Genomic DNA, 22,360 nt, shown 5'->3' on the forward strand with positions numbered 1-22,360 from the left:
GGTTCTAACTGAGGTCTTAGGGGAGTCGGTGGGTGAGTGGCAGGTAACTGGAAAAACACGCAAGGAATCCTAGACAGTTTTGACATGGCTTTACTCTCTCTGGGTGCAAGCGAGACTGGGCATGAGCTGTGGGCATGAGTGAGATATATGTACAGCATTAACAGGGTAATTATACTTCGTACAGACAATAGTGGCTCCTAGCCAAGCACGAGCTCACATGGGTGATCACCTAATGTGCCTCACGTGGTGTGGTTACATAATGTGCAGGATTGTGTGCCTGAACTCCAAACCCACTGAGTCATGCTGTGTGGGAAGGCTGCCCTCCTCCTACTCCTGACTAAAGCACAGCCATTTCCCTTTCACTTCACCCCCTACGTAGAGGGCGTCCTCCGGGCAGGGACATGTGTCCATAGGGCAGAGCCCTGAATCCATAACCCACAATAACAATACAGAGAGAAACAGCTCACTACTAGGATCCCAGCTATGCTACTTATGACTACAAGGGCCCAGCATAGGCCAGAGCCCAGGGATGCCCACCGTCTCTGCAGAGAGCTGTTAGTAAGGCTCTTGACTGGCTTAATCTCCCATGAGATCCTTTCCCGGCTGCTGTTATGTCCTGCTGATTGTCAGGGACAAAGATACACCATTGTGTTACTAAAAGGGCACAGGCATCTCCTTGGGAAGCAGTTATGTCTAAGGCCATTTGGTTTTGCAACACCACTTTTCTGATCTGATCAACCTCATCTGTTAACAGGAGGAGGGCCACTTGGGTGTAATTCAGAGCCTGAGCAGTATGTTCTTCAAGAGCAGTGACTTGTGCTTCTACAGTTATGACACCCGCTCCAGGGATAGTCATTGCCAAGGGATAGAACCACAGGTGGCTTGTTGCACTCACAAAAACTGAGAGTGTAGTGCCTCCCAGTTATGTGGGCATCTGGACAATGTGGGGGGAACAGTGGCAGGTACATAAGGCCACACCCAGGTACAATGTCCAGTCCAGTCCACTGATAGGTAAGGCCATCCTGTGTTCCCACAAACCCATAAACTCCCAGGGGGCATAAAATCCACTAGAGCCCAACCTTGGTGGGGCCACTTGTTCCACCATACCTACGGTGTGGTGACATATGTTATGTTTACACAGGCTGTGATGGGCACCCATACCACAGTGGTCTTACCCCAGTATTGCTCTATGTACCACAGCACCTGGGCCAGGTGTACTACATGTTCCCTCCCTAGCCTGCCCCACCCATCATAAACGCTATGGGCCAGCCAGGGGTTGGGTGTGCCATGGGTCTTATGGCATCTTTTGTCCAAACCCTGCCACGTTGCAGTCCAGGTGTCAGCCATGGGACCCCAGGTCTCCAGCCATGCCTGGTTCTCTGCAAATGCAGAATGTATGTGTCAAGGCAAGCGCTGCTGCTGGAAGGGTGGTGCAGATCCAACAGTTTAAAACATCTGTCACCATAGCATAGATATTGGCCCAGTCCATTATGCAGTGGGAGCATGTTAACTTATGGTCAAAATGACAGAGCAGGCACAGGTACTAACAGAGCAAAATCACATTCCTTAGGCAAAATACAGGCTAACCTCTCATCCCTGGATAACAATGCAGCCACCAAGTGCTTTTGCCCTGGGAGATGGTACTATACCTTCTCAGCTCCCCATGGTTCCTTTGAGTCCTGTATCTGTCCCAAAGTCAGCTCCGTTGGCCAACCGCCAGCAGTGGGGGGCTTGAAGGCTCCATGGCCAGAGCAAGGTTTTCTGCTTCCCTGCCTTCAGGGGCTTTGGGTCAGGCAACAACAGGTTATTGTTCATCCCCATACCTGGTTGGAGGAGGTCATCCTTTGTATGTATCTGTGACTGAATGGGGGTAGCACCCCGGTGTAACAAAGCCTCCACTGGGGCTGGGCTCCCTTTCCGTGGACATTCGTTCACAGTTTGGAACACCAAGTCCAGCCTGGAACTGCAGCCCTGCAAAGATGGGGCTGTGACATGCAAGCATAACCCATTCTTCAAGAGCCGTATATATCTCTCAATCATACCCGTAGCTTGGGGTTTAATGGCACATGAAGTTCCCACTTTATGTCCATTTGTTGTTTCCATTGTTGTACGTGTTGTCCAGTGAAATGTGTTCCCCTATCACTCTCAAAGACCAGAGGGCGACCATACCAGACACATTGTGTTGCAGGGCCCAGATGCCGTTGGTCAGCCACCCTGCAAGGGTAGGTGAACAACAGGCCTATGGCCGTGTCCACAGCTGTTAGTACATGCATATACCCTTGCGGCTTTGGCAGCAGCCTGTTGTAGTCTACTTTCTACCCAGTCAAGGGGGCTCATTTTATCATCACTTGTTGTGTAACACTGGGCAGCAGCCTCCGTTTAGGGTATACGTGAGCACATGCTGGGCATTTCTGACAAGACTTCCAAATGTCTTGCATGGGCAGGGACAGGCCCCAACACTTATTGGCCTGTTGCATCAGTTTACCCCCTACATGTCCCAGTTTCCAGTGTAGCCCCAAGGCCACATCTCATGTAGGTGCCGACTGTAACCATCAGACCTTGGCCAAGACATCTGCCTCATTGTTGCTGGGAGTGGCCAAAGGCATATGGCCTGACACATGATAAATAATTTTTACCTCTTTCTGATGAACCATTTCCCAAAGGTCTTGCCACATGGTTTGGCCCCAAATGGGTCCATCGCCAGCTAGCCACTTCTGTATTTTCCAGGTAGTTAACTACAAGGTTAAGCCTCGATAAACCACCTAGATATCAGTACAGATTACCATAGATGTCACCTCCTTGGTCATCACCATTCATATTACTCTAAGTAGCCCATTGGCTACTTTGTCCACACCTAGCTTCAAACCATATGGTGTTAGTACTAGGTTGGACTGCAACAGAGGTCCAGGCAGCAGTAGCACCTCAGCTACATGAAGCCACGTGAAGGCAAACTGTTCCTGGCTCTCTGGAGCAATGTCTATGGAGAAAAATGCATTGGCCAAGTCCACTACATAGTTGTACTGTCCCCGTTCTGTCATCAAATGGTCCATCAAATCCATGATTGATGGCACAGCTGCATGGAAAGGGAAACTTCATTCAGTTCTGATAGTCCGTTGTCATCCACCAAGTTCTATCAAGCTTTCTAACTGGCCACACTGGAGAATTGTAGGGGCTGTGGGTGCCATGCACTATCTGCACCTCCTCCAGCTTTTTAATTGTCTCAGTTATCTCCATATGACCACCCAGCAAACAGTATTGACGGGTGGTAGTAACCGGTCGGGGTTGTGGCAGGACCTGAGGCTGCACTGGCTTTATCTCACACGTTCACAGTCTAAATTCCCTGGCCGTGGTTTGTGTACCATGACCCATTGGTGTACCATAACCCATCAGGAATGAAGGGATGCCCATCCTTAAATGGTGAAGGCTCAGAGTCTAGGGGTGCCTCAGGCACCATGGCCTTATCTTGCATTAGGATTACAGGTCCCAAGACCTCTTGCAACTCTGCTGCTAGGGGGCTCGTATTCAGCATACTCTGCTGCTGCAAGTAGGTGCCCCACTTTGCCAAACTTGATGTCTGTGCCGTCCCAGTGTGGGAGGTCATTACACATGAACGCACCCATATCACTATCAGCTAAGTCATCCACAAAACAACTGCAGCCCATGCTGTCACACTCTCACAAGCCTGAAGGGTGGCATATCTAGCTACTAGCTGTTACTCTATCAGGGCATACTGGAGCTAAGCTCCCTTCCATAATTGGGACCACAAGCCTCCTGGTGTTCTCAAGTGCTCTGTTCTCTGCCACAGGTCCCGACCGAAACATCTGTGGTCACATGCACATCCAGCTCAAATGGGCGCCCCTTGTCAACTGCTCATAGGGTTTGTGCCTGCGGAAGAACTCACTAGTCTGCCAGAATGGTGGTCTCAACTGCATCATCCCAATCCCAGGTGGCTCCCTTCTTTGTTAACCAATGCAATGGTTTTATCATTTGAGTTAAACAGGGCACAAATGCCCGCCAGTATCCCAGGAAGCCCACAAAAGTTTGCAGCTGCTTCACCATGGTAGGCCGGGGATATGCCTGAATCTTATCAATGATACCCTCTGGGATGGCCTTTGTCTTACTTGACCAGATAGGTCCCAAAATCTTGGCAAATTATCCAGGCCCTTGCACCTTGGATTCGTTGATGGCCCAACTGCATGCTGCCAAATGTTGCCTCAAGAGGGGCGCTGCTGCTTCTAAATCTGCGAGAGAATCAGAGGTTAACATTATCTCATCAATATAATGGAACAGGCGTACCCCTTCTGGACATTGCCAGGTGGCTAAATCCGTGGTAACTAGACGGTGATATAAGGTGAGGCTACGCACATAGTGCTGTGGCAACACTGTAAAACTCCATTGTCGCCTGTCCCACGTGAAGGCAAACTGTTCCTGGCTCCCTGGAGCGATGTCTATGGAGAAAAATTCATTGGCCAAGTCCACTACATAGTGGTATTGTCCCAGTTCCGTCATCAAATGGTCCATCAAATCCATGATTGACGGTACAGCTGCATGCAAAGGGAAATTTTATTCAGTTCCTGATAGTCAACCGTCATCCACCAAGTTCTATCAGGCTTTCTAACTGATGACACTGGAGAATTGTAGGGGCAGTGGGTGCCACACACTATCTGCATCTCCTCCAGCTTTTTAATTGTCTCAGTTATCTCCATATGCCCATCCAGCAAATGGTATTTATGGGTCGTAGTGACCCATCGGGGTTGTGGCGGGACCTGAGGCTGGTGATATGTATGTCCATGCAGCACTGGCTTTATCACAGGCATTCAGACTCTGAATTCCCCGGCTGTGGATTGTAACACCAGGCCATGTATAACGTCTTCCACCAGAATATATTCCAGTATGGGAGAGACATACACAGCATATAAATGGGGAGCTAAATGGCCGATGCCAAGGTGCAGAGATACTTTCACTTTCACTGACCAAGCTCCATAATCATCAGCGTAAGCAGGTTTGCCCAGAAACTTATCCAGGTTCCCATAAACAAGGCTGCAATCTGCACCAGTATCCACCAGGGCCATCACCTGCTGTACATTGGTGAGGGATCAGTGGATTGCTAATTCCACATCTGGCCTCTGGTCATCCAGTGTCCCCCCAAGACAGGCACCTTGGCCAGTTCCCTAATCAAACAGAAAAGGCTCTACATTTCCACCTGGCTGCAACAAGTAGTCTTTGAGCTGAAACGCCTAGGGGTACTGGGTTATGCAGCAATGTCATTCTTTCCCTTGGGCATTTTCTGGAATTGCAGCTCTGGAGACAATTGTCTCCACAAAGTTAAGAGTACTTCATTAGGCTGCTTGTCTATTTTCTGTCAGTCAACCCTGGCCAAAATAAAATCTATCCACGTCTGTTAAGCATGTCACTTGTTGGGGTCCCTTTTTCTCCCATGGGGACACCCTTGTGGGTGGGGTATCATCCCCTTCTTTACTGTTGGACCCCTTGGTCCCGTTCATGGCCTTCTGCTTCCCAGAGTGCCTCCATAGCAGTGGTTACTTCACGTATGTGGCACCTTGCGCATGTGTAGGACAGCATCTAGGAAGCCAAAGGCATTGAGGAGCACAGAACCCAACACAAGATTCCTCATGTGGGAGGTGAAAAGTTCATCATCTGGCCTCCTGGTGTTCAGGTCAATCATAGCCTGCCTCATACCCATCTCCCGGATGACTTGCACCAAATCTGCATACAACTGCCATTTACTCATGGTTGCAGGTGTTTCACCAGTGTCATTCCACACAATCCATATGGCTGCCCATAGCCACTCATTCAGGGTGTGGTCACCTTTCCTTTGTGCCAACCGCCTGCTCACCTGCAATTGCTGATGGAGAGAAGGGTGAGTTGTGATAGAGGCCAGCTTTTCCATTTCAGAGGCAGAACAAGAGATATTATCTGCTCCCTCATCCCACAAAAGAAGCATCCAGGCAGGCAGAAGTTCCCCTGGATGCTGGCAGCACTGCTTGCCTAATTCCTGTAACTCAGTTGGGGCACAGGCAGTATATGAAGTATGTTGTATTACAGTGTGGGGGTCCCTGAGCCTGCCCTTGGAGCCACAACAGCTGTTCATGATCTACCTTCTGATGGACCATTGGGTGAGCCCACAATGGGGGTTCATCCTCTTCAGTATTAGACCAAACGTAGGTCTCCAGCCAAGAGGATGGACCCAAATCTGCCTTCACAGCAGCCTCTAATTCCTTTTCTGAACTATGTTGCCAGGCCTCCAGGCACCCTATCTGTGCCTGGAGAGCCCTTACCTTAACTGCTTCCCTCAGGGACTGTGTGTGTACTTCTCATAGTGCAGTCAAAAATGCCCATCCAACTCTGCTGGCAAAAGCTCACCCCTTCTCAGTGTTCTGTGCTTACAGCTGCTTCAGTACCTTCTCCATGCTCACAAGGGACCCATCTATCCCCCTAGGTTTCCATCGGAGCCCATCTGAGCAGCAGAGCTGCCATGGGGTACCATAACCCATGTTGTGGCCACATGGCTGACCCAGAATCAGCAAGGACTGAATGCTCAGTCATCTCGGGATCTTGTTTGTAACGCCAATTGTCAGGTTCTAACTGAGGTCCGAGGAGAGTCAGTGGGTGATTGGCAGGTAGCTGGAAAAACACTCAAGGAATCATAGACAGTTTTCACATGGCTTTACTCTCTTTCTGGGTGCGAGCGAGCCTGGGCATGAGCTGTGGGCATGAGTGAGCCATATGTACAGCGTTGCCGGGGTAATTATACCTTCTCTGGATAATAGTGGCTCTGAGCCAAGCAGGAGCTCATGTGGGTGATTACCTAATGGGCCTCATGTGGCGTGCTTACATAATCTGTGGAGTTGTGCACCTGCGCTCTAAACCCACTGAGTCATACTGCGGCGGAAGTCTGCCTTGGCCTACTCCTGACTAAAGTGCAGTCATTTCCCTTACACCCCTTTTATTTTATTTCTGCTTTACCAACCTGCCCTTGGAAGCAGAAAATGTAAAACATCCTTGATTATTAATGAACATAAAAATAACATTAGGCTTCAGGTAGTTATTTATAAGTTTTTATACATGGTGAAGTTACAGACTTTGGCTAGAATTTTACTCTGCCTGTATATTTAATTTGCTATTTTTCATCATGATTTTTGTGGGATTTTTTTTTGCAGTCATCGTATATATATAATATAATTTGAAAAATGTGTAAATCTTATAATGGTAGAAAATAGGATGAGTTTCTACCATAAAAGTCATAATTTGACACTAATATTTGAGACTTTATTATATATAAGGACAATTACATAAATACATGTGTAAAATTTATTCAATTTAAGCTTTGTAATCTTCATTTTACACAAAGTGTTACAGTAGTTTAAAAAAGTGAAACGAGTTGCCCATATTTACACAGCTGTAAAGACAAAGCTCATCCTCTTTCTATTGTATAATATTTCCTTCAGTCTTTTCCACATCTTAAAATATACCTACTATACTTTATCATATGTATGCTGTCTTAATAATTCCCTATGGCCATTTATTAAATAATAGCAGTTTAGTTAAAAATTCCACTCTTTCTACTACAACACAATTGGCCCTATCTGATATCAACGTCATATAGATTTTATCCCAATGAGTATTCTCTCTTCAGTCTAAGCTTCAACCTAAAGAAAATACTCACATTTATTTAATAATTTTGCATTGAAAAAATCAAAACCTGAAGAAAATGTGCTGTTATGAGGTAATTAAAAATATCAACCCTTGAATTTTTAAAATTATTATAAATATTTCCATACTCTTCAGAAGACTACTCAAAAGAAAAAATTGTGCTTGACTTTGTATGTCCAAAAAAGTTACATAATACTCTTGTTATGGACCCAATTTTGTCCACTTCCAAATTTATATGTTGAAATCCTGATTCCCAGTAATTAGAATATGAATGCATTTAGAGACACAGTTTTTAAAGAAGTAAATAAATTAAAATGAAGTTATTATGGTGGGTCCTAATCCGATATGACCGATATCCTTATAAGAAGAGGAGTTTAGGACACAGACACATATACAGAAGACACAGAAAGAAGAAGGCTATTATATAAGCCAAGGAGATAACATCCTCAGAAAAACCAACTCGACTAAAACCTTGATCTTGGGATCTAGCCTCCAGAATTGTGAGAACATAAATATCTTTTGTTTAAACTACCTAACATTTGCTCAACTCAACTTACCTCTCATCTTTTATGTACCAAAACAAAACACCTGAATTCAAAGAATACACTAGTATGGCTATTTAATTTTGATAAGTAACACCACCTGATTTTTTGGAACCCAAATTAATTACCTTGGAATAGACTAGGCCAGTATGTCATCTGTTTATGAGCTCATCTACATCAACTAGACTCTTGCTAGAAATGCAGAATATCAATTCTCATCCCAGGCATAATGAATCAGAATCTGGATTTTAAAAAATTCCAGAGTTATTTATATTTATATGAAAATTTGAGAATCCCTGCTCTAGGCTGGGTTAATGCTGACTTTGCAGACTCACAGATTACAAAACACTGTAACCCAGTTGAACTGTTACGGATATGCTTACCTGATGGATGTAACTAATATTATTTTTGTTATTAGTACTAAGAGTTTTAGGAGATTCATTTGTGATTGTATCTGCCTTATATTTTAGTTACCTGGTACTGCAGTGTGAATCAAGAGAACAGAGAATCTCAAAACCACAGAGCCTATTCCACAAAGAACCTATGTGAGCACATGACTCTGTCCATGATTTATATCTGGGTGGCCATTAAAATTATTATTCTACCAGAGATACTTTTAAAAGTGAAAATAGGGCTGTATGCTACTTGAATAGGATGCCTGGTGAACAGATGCAAACTGTAACTCAATGACAAATCAGCTCCTATGGACACACTCAACACATTCAAATTATGGCCATTGGAAGACATGTGGATATCTCCAGATATAAGTGGCCAGATGGATTATTGTTGGAGAGGAATATCAGAAGCCTGAAAGACTTAGGAATTTCATAAGAATGGGTCATTAATTTACCAGTTTATGTCTTCTCTTATAATACCTAACTTGATAACAATGAGACTCTACAACTTTTGTGTATTCTTTATGCTGTGTTATTGCTATTTTAAAGTACTTACATCCTATGCAAGGCTTATTATGGAGGTGTATTGAGAGTCATAACTAGTTGATATATTCATTTTGTATATATCAATAAAGAAGGCTGTAATTTTTCCAATAAATTTTCTGGAACATAAATGTCTTCATTTTCCTATTTGAAGATCAATAGCTCTTTTTCTGCCATTGCAAGTGAGTGGAAGGTTGTACTAATAATTAAACTGTATATTAGAAAGTCAGATAATAATTGACTGTTCATGAATATAAAGTAGAAATTACTGCTCTGAGATATAATAAAGTACTGATGACATCAATGGCAATAAAGAAGAATACATCCAATTTTACAGGCTGTGGCTATCTGTAGCACAATCAGTCCTGTAGATGTGGTTTTGGGCACAGCTCTTGGTTGTTTAATGAACATCCATCTTTTTTCCTTTTTCTGATTATGCAAAGTTCAGTTATATATGGGTTGAAAATGTGCTCAGCCAAAAATAAAACAAAAAAGCAAACAACCAAAAAGACAAAAAATATTTTTCTCAGCCTCCTTAAGAATGGTGGTTTTTAAATCAACCACATTTGACCAAAGAAGTATATGGAGCAGTTACTGAGAGGGCCTTCCAATGAATTGTATCAAGGCAGTCACTCAGCTGTCCTGTGCCTTTTGCCTTCCTTCCCAATCTCTTTCTTTCTAACTAGAATTAGGCATAGTTCTAACCAACAGAATGTGAGCCCAGATGAGGCATGCCACATCTGTGTCTAAAGCTGAAGAAGACAAGTCTACTAAGAAGAAAGATCCTATCCTCTGGGTCACCCGTTGAGTGAGAGTCATCCAAAAACCTCATATTATTGTTCTGATAAATGATACTTTTACTTGTATTATATTTCAGCCATGATCTATTTTTTGCCATCTTGCTACAGTGGCTAACAGAACCTTTAGGAAACACACTAAGAATGGGACAGCAGAAAGAGAAACTTTGTTTTCTTATGATATTATAAAGCCATCACACCTTTGAGGAAAAATATATATATAGCCTAATTTGTTCAAATAATGTTTTTTTCTGCTCTCTGCAACTCACAGCTAACAGAGAGTTCTATCTAATAAAGTCTATACACTCATAATAAAGCAGTCAAATAAAAATTGTCCTAGAACCATTGGCTTCTTTCTATATATTTATTATGGTCTTCTTGAAAATAGAAAGCAACTATATTTCTATATAGGAAGTGACTAATCACTAAAAATTTGTTTGAAACTTCAGTTGTTTAGATGTATCTTTTGAAAGGAACAAATTTAATGCATATAGACCTGCCACAAGTATGTATTTTTTATTTTGTTTACTTAACTATGCAACCTGTATTTCTGTTCTCTAAGAGATTAAAAAACAAAGCAGCCCCAATAAAATGTAAAGTATATTAATATTTTTATATATCTGGCTGTATTTCCATTTAAATAAATAGATAATCCAAAATCAAAAGCAGTAAAAAGAGATGTATTTCTAAATGCGTGGAAAAGCCCAATTTTAATGTATTATGCTTTATCCAGTTTCCCCACCTCCCACTGACGGTAAGAAACCTGATTTATTTGAACCACCAAGAGGTACAGTGTTTGGGTAACTATTTTTTGTTCTGTGTATTAGATTTGAGGGTGAAAACTTTGGAACAACCCAAAATGCAAATTTTTCTTAGCTTTCCATCTCTCCATAACCTTTTACTTACATGCAGAAGTGAGTTATTGGAGTGTTAACACTGCTTCGGATGGATATCTCAATAAAATTAAAACTAACATAAAAGTAAACCAAGTGGTAAAAGGAATATTGACTTTCTCTTTATTGCAGATTTAACAATATGAAAGATAGTAAAACATAATTTTATGTTAGATAATAATAAAAATATGTGTTCTACAACATTGTATATTTATGGCATACTTTCCATTTCTGTATTTAATTTCTGAATATGAGAACCAATAACACGTTTTCTTCATTAGTTGTGTATTTCCTAGTGAAAGTAACATTTATACATCGTTGAAATATTAGCAAATATTCTTTTTGCAAATCATTACCTGTAACCAAGCACATACATATATATAAATACACTGTAATCACTAAATAAGAAACTGAGATAAAATCCAGTTCCAGAAATGGTCAGCTATGTTCATAAAGTCTATGTTTAGATATATAGTCAGAGCACAGGCTAATGATCTTACCTACATTTCTAAAGAAGGTAATAGTTTCTTATGTTTTTACTTAACTTTTATTAGATAATCCATTTTGTGTATGGTTTTCTCTTAGCCATTACTTTGAGGTTGTTTCTTTTTGGTTGAAGGGGAAGACATATTTTTCCACACTTTCTTGATTATTTGGTTTTTCCTCCAGTTAAACTACATCATATATATATATAAAACATTATTATTGCAGTGAACTACAATTTTAACATTTAATATGGAGAACTGCTCTCAGTTAAAGATCAGTTAGCTCCTCCTAGAAAGTGTTGATCTTTCCTTTAACCTTATGAAAGCAATTTAGGCTTAAGATGAGGAAACAGGCTTATAAAACAAAGACTTTGATAGTACCATAAACTCTGTGTACTGCATATTTTAAAATTTGAAGTGCACTTTAAGAACTGTTGCTCTAGGTTTATAATAAATACAATTAAAGATGTAATTATGAAGAAAAAAACTCATCTTTTTATTTTGTATGTGTGTTATTTGGCTCTATTACTCACACTGTTTGCTGTACATCATCTGTCAGAATCCACATAACTTCGGTTTTAAACAATAGTAAATATTAGATTTTTATATATTATTTTCCTGTTGGTCAATTTTATTTTAATAAAAGGCTATATTTTTAAGAAGTATGGGTCAGTCTTTAATCAAATAAACACATAAATATTTGTTATTCTTTTTTTAATTTATATTTATTTATTTATTTATTTATTTATTTATTTTTTATTATTATACTTTAAGTCCTGAGATATATGTGCAGAACGTGCAGGTTTGTTACATAGGTATACATGTGCCATGGTGGTTTGCTGCACCCATCAACCCGTCATCTACATTAGGTATTTCTCTTAATGCTATCCATGTTTGCTCAGTGGCTTTAATAGGAGACCATGGCTGGGTGCCAAGGCTCATGTCTATAATCCCAGAATTTTGGGAGGCCTAACCAGGAGGATTGCTTAAGCCTGTGAGTTCAAGGCCAGCCTGAGAAACATAGCAAGACCCAATCTCTACAAAAATAAAAAATTAATTGGGAATGTTGGTGTGCACTTGTAGCTCCATCTACACAGGAGGGGGAGGTAGGATGATCACTTGAGCCCAGGATTTTGAAGTTGCGGTGAGCTACGATTGCACCACGGTGCCCCAGCCTGGGTGACAGAGTGAGATCCTATCTTAAAAAAAAAAAAAAAGAGATAGAAAAAGAAAAAAATAAGAGACAATGCTTTAGAAATAGTTCATTAACTAGTGACTTTATTAGCAGCCTCCACAGTTGCTGCCAAAGAGAAGGTTCCACAGTCCCTATCAATTTATGAATACGTGGAGTTTCTTTGATGGGTAGTTGAGGAAACTATCTAGTACCTCCCTCTTCTCTACTAAACAAAATCAGTATCTATTTTCAAGAAATGTCTTAAAATTAATTTGTGCCAAAATGTGATTATTGGTTTACATATTTGTTAAAGATCTAAATAAGCTGGGTGTCATTTCATTTGACTTTGACCGAAATTAGAGGCCATATGAATTAAAAGTAGTGTCAGTTCCTAACCTGTACCCAAGTAATAAGTGAATTTATCAGCTAGAGTACAGTGTTCACATATATATGTATATTTTTTTCCAGCTAGATTACAGTGTTCATATATATATATATATATATTTTTTTTTTTTCTTTTTAGACAGAGTCTTGCTCTGTCGCCCAGACTGGAGTGCAGTGGTATAATTTTGGCTCATTGCAACCTCTGCCTCCAGGTTCAAACGATTCTCATGCCTCAGCCTCCAGATTAGCTAGGATTACAGAGGCACACCACCATGCCCAACTAATTTTTGTGTTTTTTGTGTTTACAGAGTTTCATCATTTTTGGCCAGGCTGGCCTTGAATGCCTAACCTCAAATGATCCACCTGCCTTGGCCTCCCGAAGTGCTGGGAGTTACAGGTGTGAGTCACCATGCCTGGCTCCACATAAAATTATTTTGTCATTAACATTACATTTTAAAATACAAACGCTGTTTTCCACACTACTCAGGTCAGATCTTTTACCCCACTTCACTCAGTGGGATTGCATTGTTTATTTCCATCTCTATAATCTACTGTTCATCCATCCATCTATCCATCCCTTAATTTAGTTTGTTTGCTACAGTCTGCATTTGATTCTTTTGAGGGTGTATGCTTGTGTTTGTGCATGGAAGTTGGTGTGTGTGTGTGTGTTCAAAAAGGTCTACAATTCCCTTTTTCTGTAATATCTGTGTCTGCTCTTGGTATTACAGTAATGCTGAACTCATAGAGTATGTGAAAAGTTTTCTACATTATTTGATTTTTCTGAAAGAAATTGTGCAGAATTCATATTATTTCTTTCTTAAATGCTCAAGTGTTTATTAAAATTTACCAGTAAAATATTCTGGCCCTAGGGTTTTCTTCTTTGGAAGATTTTTAACTAAAATTTCAATTTATTTGATAAATGTAGGACTATTAAAATTATCTATTTTTCCTTGAGTTGGTTTGGTAGTTTGTGTCTGTCAAGGAATTGGTCTGTTTTATCTAAGTTGCCAAATATATTGGCATAATTACCTTATTGATATTTGTCACCTTCTTTCACTCCTTATATTGACATTTTACTCTCTATTCTTGATCAGCATGACAAAAGGTTTACCAAATACATTGATATTTTCAGATAATTGCCTTTTTTCATTTCCTTTATTGTTGCCATTTCTACTTTTATTTCTACTCTTATACTTAGTATTTCCTCATTCAATTTGTTTTGTATTTAATTTGCCACTTCTTATGGAGGACATTTAGATTGCTAGATTTTAGTTAGGTCATGCTTTTGTTCTCAGCAGGCCTTATGATAGAAATTTTTCTCTAAGTTCTGCTTTAGTTGCATCCATACATTTTTATATATTGTGTTTTCACTTAAATTCATTTGAATATATTTTAAATATATCTGAGACTTATTTTTTAACACACGAGTTATGTAAATGTATATTATTTTTCATATTTGGTGATTTTTCAGGTATCTTTTTTATTCTTGTATAACTGTTTTCTGGCTTACAAGCATACTTTGCATGATTTTTAATCTTTGAAATTTGTTAAGAGTTATTTTATGGTATAAAATATCATCTACCATGATTATTCTTTCTTGTGGATTTGCAAATAATATGTATCTACTAATGAGTGGCCTTTTCTATAAATATCAATTTGACCAAGTTGTATGATAGAGCTGATGGTTCAGATCATCTATAACTATCTATAATACCACTGACATGCTACCTACTTACTCTACCAGTTACTGAGAGAAGAGTGTTGAAGTCTCCAACTATAGTTTTAGATTTCTCTATTTCTTTTATTCCTTTTTTTCCAATGTGCCAATATTTTTTCTTGTGTATTTTGAAACTCATATTAGGTGGATACACACTTGAGATTATTACACCTTCTGTACCATTGGCCCTTTATCATTATTTAATTTCCCACTTAACTACGTTCCGTATAGTTAGTATCTACATGTTATACAATCCATCACTTTACTTTTAATCTATGTATGTCAGTATCTAAAATGGGATGCTTGCAGTCAGCATTATGTTGGGTCTTGCTTTGTTTCTTTAATCAAATCTGATAATCTATGTTTTCTTTCAACTAATAAGTTTAGACCATTTCCATGTAAAGTGATTATCCACCTGTTTATATTAAAATCTACCATCTTCCCTGCTGTCTTACACTTGTTTTATGTTTTCTCTTTCTCTTCTTTTTCTGAATTGAATTGTCTTCTTGTGATTCCTTTTCTCTCTTTTTTCTTTTCTTTTGAGACAGAGCCTCGTTCTGTCACCCAGGCTGTAGTGCAGTTGTGTGATCTTGGCTCACTGCAACCTCTGCCTCCCAAGAAGCCATTCTCCTGCCTCAGCCTTCCAAGTACCTGGAATTACAGGTGTCCACCACCATGCCTGGCTAACTTTTGTATTTTTAGTAGAGATGGAGTTTCACCATGTTGGCCAGGCTGCTCTCAAACTCCTGACCTCAGGTGATCCACCCGCCTCAGCATCCCAAAGTGCTGGGATTACAGACATGATCCACTGCCCCCGGCCTCTATTGTTTTTTATAGTAGTTTTCATAGAATTTTAAAAGTACGTTTTTAATGTAATACAACTCTACCTTTAATTAGTATCCCACTGCTGAAGCAGATAGCATATGCCCTATTACCCCATCTCATTCCTTGCTCTATTTTTTCATCCATTTCATTTTCATATGTGATAGAAACTTAAATTTTAGAGCAGTTACAGTGATAAAATCTTTTTATAAATTATTCTATTTCTGATGTTCTTAATTTATCTGTGTGTAGAACCATGTTTCTGAATATATTATATTCTTCCTACAGAAATAATTTTCTTTGACATTCCTTATAGGTTGGTTTTCTAACAATTAATTTTCTTAGTTTTTATGTGTCTTAGAATGTTATTATTTCTTCAAGATTTTTTTTTTTTTTTTTGAGACAGAGTCTCGCTCTGTCACCCAGGCTGGAGTGCAATGGCATGATCTCAGCTCACCGTGAGCTCAGCCTCCCAGGTTCACGCCATTCTCCTGCCCCAGCCTCCTGAATAGCTGGGACTACAGGTGCCTGCCACCGCGCCTGGCTAATTTTTTTTTTTTTTTTGTATTTTTAGTGGAGACGGGGTTTCACTGTGTTAGCCAGGATGGTCTCGATCTTCTGACCTCATGATCTGCCCTCCTCGGCCTCCCAAAGTGCTGGGATTACAGCATTTCTGTAAGATTTTTAAGTCAGCTTTATTGAATTATAATTTAATATTTTACATTGAACCCTTTAAAGTATACAATGAAATAATTTTGTCTTATACATATACAGTTATGCAATCTTCACCTTAGATTATTTCTGGAACACTTTGTCACCCCAAAATGAAATGCCATGCCCTTTGTCAGTCATCTTCTATTCCCCAATTCCTAGGTAAACAGTAAGCCCCTTTCCATCTCTGTAGATTTTTCTATTATAGATATTTCATATAAATAGAATCATACATTACATATTTTTTGTGACTGTATTGTATTGTATGTATTGGATACACATGACACACATACATACACATTTATAACACCACACACCTAGGGTTTAAAATGACCTAAACTTTCAATCTCACAATTTCTGCTCGTCACAGCTTAATTAGGTTCTGTGCTCAGAATGTCGCTGTGCTGTAATAGAGGTGTTGGCCAGGCTGCATTCTCATCTTTAGACTTGCCTAGGGAAGATTCCACTTCAGGATTCTTCAAGTTGTTCGTAAAATTCCTTTCTTGTACAACTTTCTCATTTGATTTGAAGCCAGTAATGGAGAGAAGAGAAGGAGAGAGATAATGCATTGCTTCTGCTCTCTTGCTTCTGGTCCTTTTTACAGGGCTCACTTGATTAGAATAGACTCACCTCAAATAATCTAATTTTAACTACCATGAAGTCAACTGAAGAGGGACCATAACCTCATCTCTGAAATTCCTTCAATCTGAGATATTCTCTTGGTTAGATGCAAGTTACAGGTCCTTCCCACAATCAAGAATAGTTATTGAACAAACATCTGTATACCTCTGGAATCATGGAGGCCGGGTTAGAATTGTGGTTACCATATGCATCTAAATTTAGATATATCTTGTCTGAGAAATATTTTCTCTTTTATCTAATGCTTTGCTTAGCTACAGTCAACAGGCCAGGAGTGTGCACTCACAAGCTTTCCCTCCATTACATCTTTCTTTGAGAACTCACCAGAGATTTCATTGCAAAACAGGTTTTAGGTGTATGTGTCCTAGACAATAGTCAGCTGTTAAATGTTTAATAACTACTTCCTAAAACAAACAAACAAGTTTATGCATATTATAACTTCTACTGATATAAAGATTATGCAACACATAATTCACAAATATTAACAAAATATACAATACCTTGTATTATAGATTTTACATAGCCAACTGAGGCTCACAGAATTCTTTTACATTTATGTACAGGTTAACGAGTAAGACAAAAGTAGAATAACAAAGACATATGCTCACTTTTTCCTCATTTATCAAGTACATCAGTGCTTCTTTGCTGAATTGAATCATACTTTATGAATACTACAGTCATATTATCTCTCTTGCTCTCCTCTTTTATTCTTTTTGCTATTCACAATTCACTTGATAGAGCCATTACTTTTGTAAATCTAAAGAATAAACAAAGCAATAACTCAAACTCTGATAGGTAGTACTTGCTGATTTCCACAGTGTCAATACTAGCATGGCTTATTTCAAGCTATCAAAATGTTATCACTGAATGTGAAGTTGAAAGACAAGTTCAGTAGCACATTACTATAAAGTAGTTTTTGCTACACAAATAAAATAGATATACATAATCTCAAAAATACAGATAATAATAAAATTTAATAAAATAATTAGGAAGTTTATGTCTTGAATAATTTTTACCTTCATTTGTATATGTAATTTAATTATTAAATTTATATAACTAAATTTTAGATAATCCTTATTAAAAAAAACTTTTAGGTAGCCTTCTGAAATTTAAATGATTACCTTTGCTCCCTTATTCTTTTCCCACCAAACAAAAACAAGTCTTACAGAATTGTCAATGAAGATGCACATGCTTGTGCCTGATTCTCTCTCCTTCCTTCTTTTCTTTCCTTCCTTCCTTCCTTCCACCCTCCCTCCCTCCCTTCCTTCCTTCTCTCCCTTCCTTCCTCCCTTCCTTCCTTCCTTATATTCTTCCTTCCTTTCTTCCTTCCCTCCCCCTCTCCCTTCCTTCTTCCCTTCTTCCCTTTCTTCCTTCCTTATATCCTTCCTTCCTTTCTTCCTTTCCTCCCTCTCTCCCTTCCTTCTTTCCTTCCTTCCTTCCTTCTTTCTTTCCTTCCTTCCTTCCTCCCTCCCTCCCTTCCTTCCTCCCTTCCTTTTTTCCTTCCTTCCCCTTCTCTGTTTCTTTCTCTCTTTTTTCTCTTTTTTTTTGTGTGCAATGAACTTCTCTATAGTATGCACATGATTCACCTCCCAATATTACGTATCAAGTAAATAAAATTTTTATTATGAGGCAGTTTGTTACTATAATGTTACACACTTACAACTAGAACTTTTAAAAACTATACTGACTTCTGTTATTAACTACTTATCTCACTTTAGATTATGCCAAATATTTCGTATGAATAATGAATTAATTCTGGCTGTGTAAAGGGTATCACTTCTTTTTAATATAAAGCTAACATTGCCTGATGATACATCAAAATAAATATTCACATGAATTAACTCAAATGAATTCTCAAGTCTCTCATTTAGTTAACCTATTTTTAATTACCATGAAGTCAACTGAAGAGTGACCATAATCATATCTCTGAATAGAGCTTAGTTGAGCAATCCACTTTGGTGAAATGCATCCTGGAATTCTTGGTACCAATGTACAGGACATCAAATAACCTCAATTAGAGATCATTGTGAAGTGGAAGAGAAAAGAAAGAGGAGATAAAAAGAAAAGGACATCTGCATTGACCAGCAACAGTGTTCCTAAAAGTGCAAGTTGCTTATTAATTTAAGGTTGGATAACAGAAAAGCCTAATATTAAAACGCATAACAGATCTTTGTATTAGAGGACATTATCTTCTAGAATTGTGTTAGATATAATGGCTTGTCAAAGTAGAAAGCCAAATGGGCAAAGTATAACATTATTTCACTTTTGTACTAGTATGTTGCATGAATTTATTTTTTTCTTTTATTTATTTTGGCATAAAGAAACATGAAATGCTAGACGCTTTGAATACTTCTGTATCAAACAAGTATGGTACTTACTTATTTTATCTCCAAAAGAAACACTAAAGTCTATCTCAGATTTAAATGTGCCAACTTGAGTTTTGCAAAAAAGATAAATTGATTTTAAGAGTATTGCAAACGTTCAGTCATACTGACTAAAGCGTAATGGCCTCAATGAAGTGTTCACAACATTTGGAATTTTGTTTTGTAACTCCATGCTTCAAATATAAGCAAACTGATAGGACAAACTCACAATATATCTGAAATAAATTAGATGTCGAGCATATATACTTGTGTATTTGCATATGAACACTTTTAAAGGGAAGCCTTGAGCGTGGCTACATTTTGAATTATTTAAACTAATAATAATTTGTTACAATATGAGATAGCTTAAATAAGCTCAGAAAACATCTGTATAGATTATCTGATTGTCTCAATACCTGTCCCGTTAAATCTTGTCTTTGTTAAATATATGGCCTTTCTTCTGAGCATTGTCTTATCACTAGGAAGGTTTATTTGTCAAATATTCAAGATTATATCACCTTCTCCTGCAACCTTTTACATAAAGCGTCAACAAATTCTTTCCCTTTCATTTTATTCCAGTCAGGGATGCTTTCTTTTTCAAAAAAAATTTCCACTTTTGTAAGAGATAGAGACAAATAAAAGATTATTTTTATACATTTATCTACCTAGGTAGAAAAGACACCTGAACATTAAGGATTAAGATATAACTTTTCTAGATATATTTCAGTTATCAAAAAAGTATCCAGAAACTAGTCAGCTAAATTTATTTAAAGAGACATGTTGACATTACATTCTTAGGCACTTGGCTTAAAAAATCTATCAGAAATTTGAATTAAAAAAATACTACTAATTTTACTTAAACTGCTATGCTTGTGAATATTACATGTCTGGATGATTTATTCTGCTTTGCATGAAGCCTTTAAAGACTGTGGCTAATGTTTAGCAGAAAACAAAATGATATGGTATTTCTCATTTCAAAGCAAAGGAAAAGATGCACTTAACAGAACGAATACCTCAGTTGGTTCTGTTAAGAAAATAATATGTATTTTTTAAAGATAGACTGCTATTAGGGTCTGCTGTGTCAATAAAATACTCCTTGCTATATATTTACCCAGTGGCTTTTAGTGAATTCAGAGAGAATCTTAACATTATGCTCAATCAAGTCAATTACAGGGTTGGGGTGGGGTAAATGATACTATTATTTACATCATAAACTGTCTTTCATCTTTTCTACTGCTTCAAACCTGCACCTGTGTGTAAAGCTGCAGAAAAAAAAGAGCAGTGAGAACCTATGTTTTAGAAATATTACAGTAAATTACAATGACAGGATGGGATTAAAAACAGCAAAATTTTAGGTTATGAAATACATTACATCTACCAGTTATCAATTTATGTTTGTTTCTGCTTAATTTCCCTTTACTAGGGATATATGGAGAATATGTGATAAGAAATACAAAAACAGGTGCTCCATACTGTGATAAAATTAAGTCAATGCAAAAAAAAACTGTGTCCAAAAAAGTATTATAAGTACATCTCCAGGCAGATGAGCAGAATAAACCACTGAACCAACTGTAATGCATTTCTCAATCTGATATGTGTTCTACAAGACAAAGCTTCTATTCCTGATGAGACACTGGCCAGCTGTTGCTCAAAATGTTTCAAACTCTAACAGCCTTTTTAAATACCAGATGTTTACTAAAACAGAGACTCCATGTATACTCTGTGTAAAAAGGGTGTGGTCACACATAACAAATCTCATTCTTATTCACAGTTCATAATATTCTTAATTGTATCATCTTCAAAAAATATTACATGACTAAAAAGATCATTAATCCTTTTACAAAGTACTTCCATCACCTTTTGATATGTATAAGTGAAATTTGTGTATTGTATATGTATATATGTATGCATATGTATGTATTTTAGATTACATATATATTTGTATATATTGTAAAAGTTAAGAATGTTGTAATTTTTCTAATGCATTAATTTTAAATGCATTAATAATAAAATTACTTCAATAATAAAACTTTCTTTTATATATGCATTAAAGTTTATATATATATAAACTGTGTACAGGAACCATGTACAGTTTACATATATACAGTTTATATATATATATACAGTTTATATAAACATAAGTATGAACATATATATACAGCATGTATATATATATATGTGTGTGTATGTATATAGATACAAACTGTACACAGTTCTGGCCAAGATGAAAGAGTTTTTGGGATCTAACTTGTGATCTCATCATAAGTAACTAGAAAAGTGGATGAAAATCAACGGTTTTCAAACATTGACAATAAGAGCACAGGTCTCTAATCCCTGACAAAAAGAAAATTTAAAAAGAAAGTGAGAGAGAGAAAGAGACAGAGAAAGAAATAAAGAGACAGAGCCAGGAGTTTCCCCTAGCTTCTGCTTGCAGGCATTTTCTGGAATGATGTAAAGCCCAACTAGAGACCCCATAACCAGTAGTAAAGAATGTTCAGACTAGCTAAAAGATGTACAATTGTAGACCATGAAAGAGATTTTTAAAAAGCATAACCAGTGAAAAGCAATGACCACACTAAGGCCTATTTTAATCTCGTTGCAGAAAGTTAGTAATAAAGAAAATAAATTTGAAATGTAGATAAGAGAAAACATATAGATATAAATAAAACAGTTATAAAACTTACTGAATTATTTTCAAACATATGAAGATAATAGACAATGAAACTAAGTTTATATAAAGTTCTAAAAATAAAAAAAGTAAACACACATCCACATTAAAATTTGTAGTTGAATATTCAGAGAAGATTTACTCTTAAGCTGTTCATCACAACAAACTGCAAATAACTCAAAATTCCATTCATCAGTAAATGAATAAATGAATTGTGGTATATCCATACAATGAGCTAATACTCTAATAAAAAGTAGTAAATTATTGCAACATGCCAACCCATAGATTTCTCTCTAAAACAGTAAGATGTTCAAAAGGAAATGGGCACAAAAGTGTTCATACCATAATATTTTATTTCTATGAAAATCTAGAAAAGATGAAATTAGTTTACAGTGACAGATATAGCATCAGTGATAACCTTGGTCTGGGCATTAACAGCGAAGGGCAATAGAGAAACTTCCTGAGTGATGGAAACAGCCTGTATCTTAATGCTAGTTACATAGGAATGTGTATTTGTGGAAACTCCTCAAACTCATGAATTTTACTTCAATAA

General features: G+C 37.9%; 1 long non-coding RNA gene across 1 annotated transcript in view; it reads left to right on the forward strand.

Moving 5' to 3' along the window:
- Nucleotides 1-13,742, forward strand: part of LOC129480311 (uncharacterized) — a 196,335-nt gene extending 182,593 nt beyond the window's left edge. Inside the window, exon 3 of the long non-coding RNA XR_008656985.1 lies at nucleotides 13,196-13,742. This is a non-coding gene — a long non-coding RNA (uncharacterized lncRNA). The remainder of the gene's footprint in view (nucleotides 1-13,195) is intronic.
- The last annotated feature ends 8,618 nt before the right edge of the window (nucleotides 13,743-22,360 follow it).

This window comes from Symphalangus syndactylus, chromosome 4 (assembly GCF_028878055.3).
Source record: "Symphalangus syndactylus isolate Jambi chromosome 4, NHGRI_mSymSyn1-v2.1_pri, whole genome shotgun sequence".
In the NCBI taxonomy this organism is placed as follows: Eukaryota; Metazoa; Chordata; class Mammalia; order Primates; family Hylobatidae; genus Symphalangus; species Symphalangus syndactylus.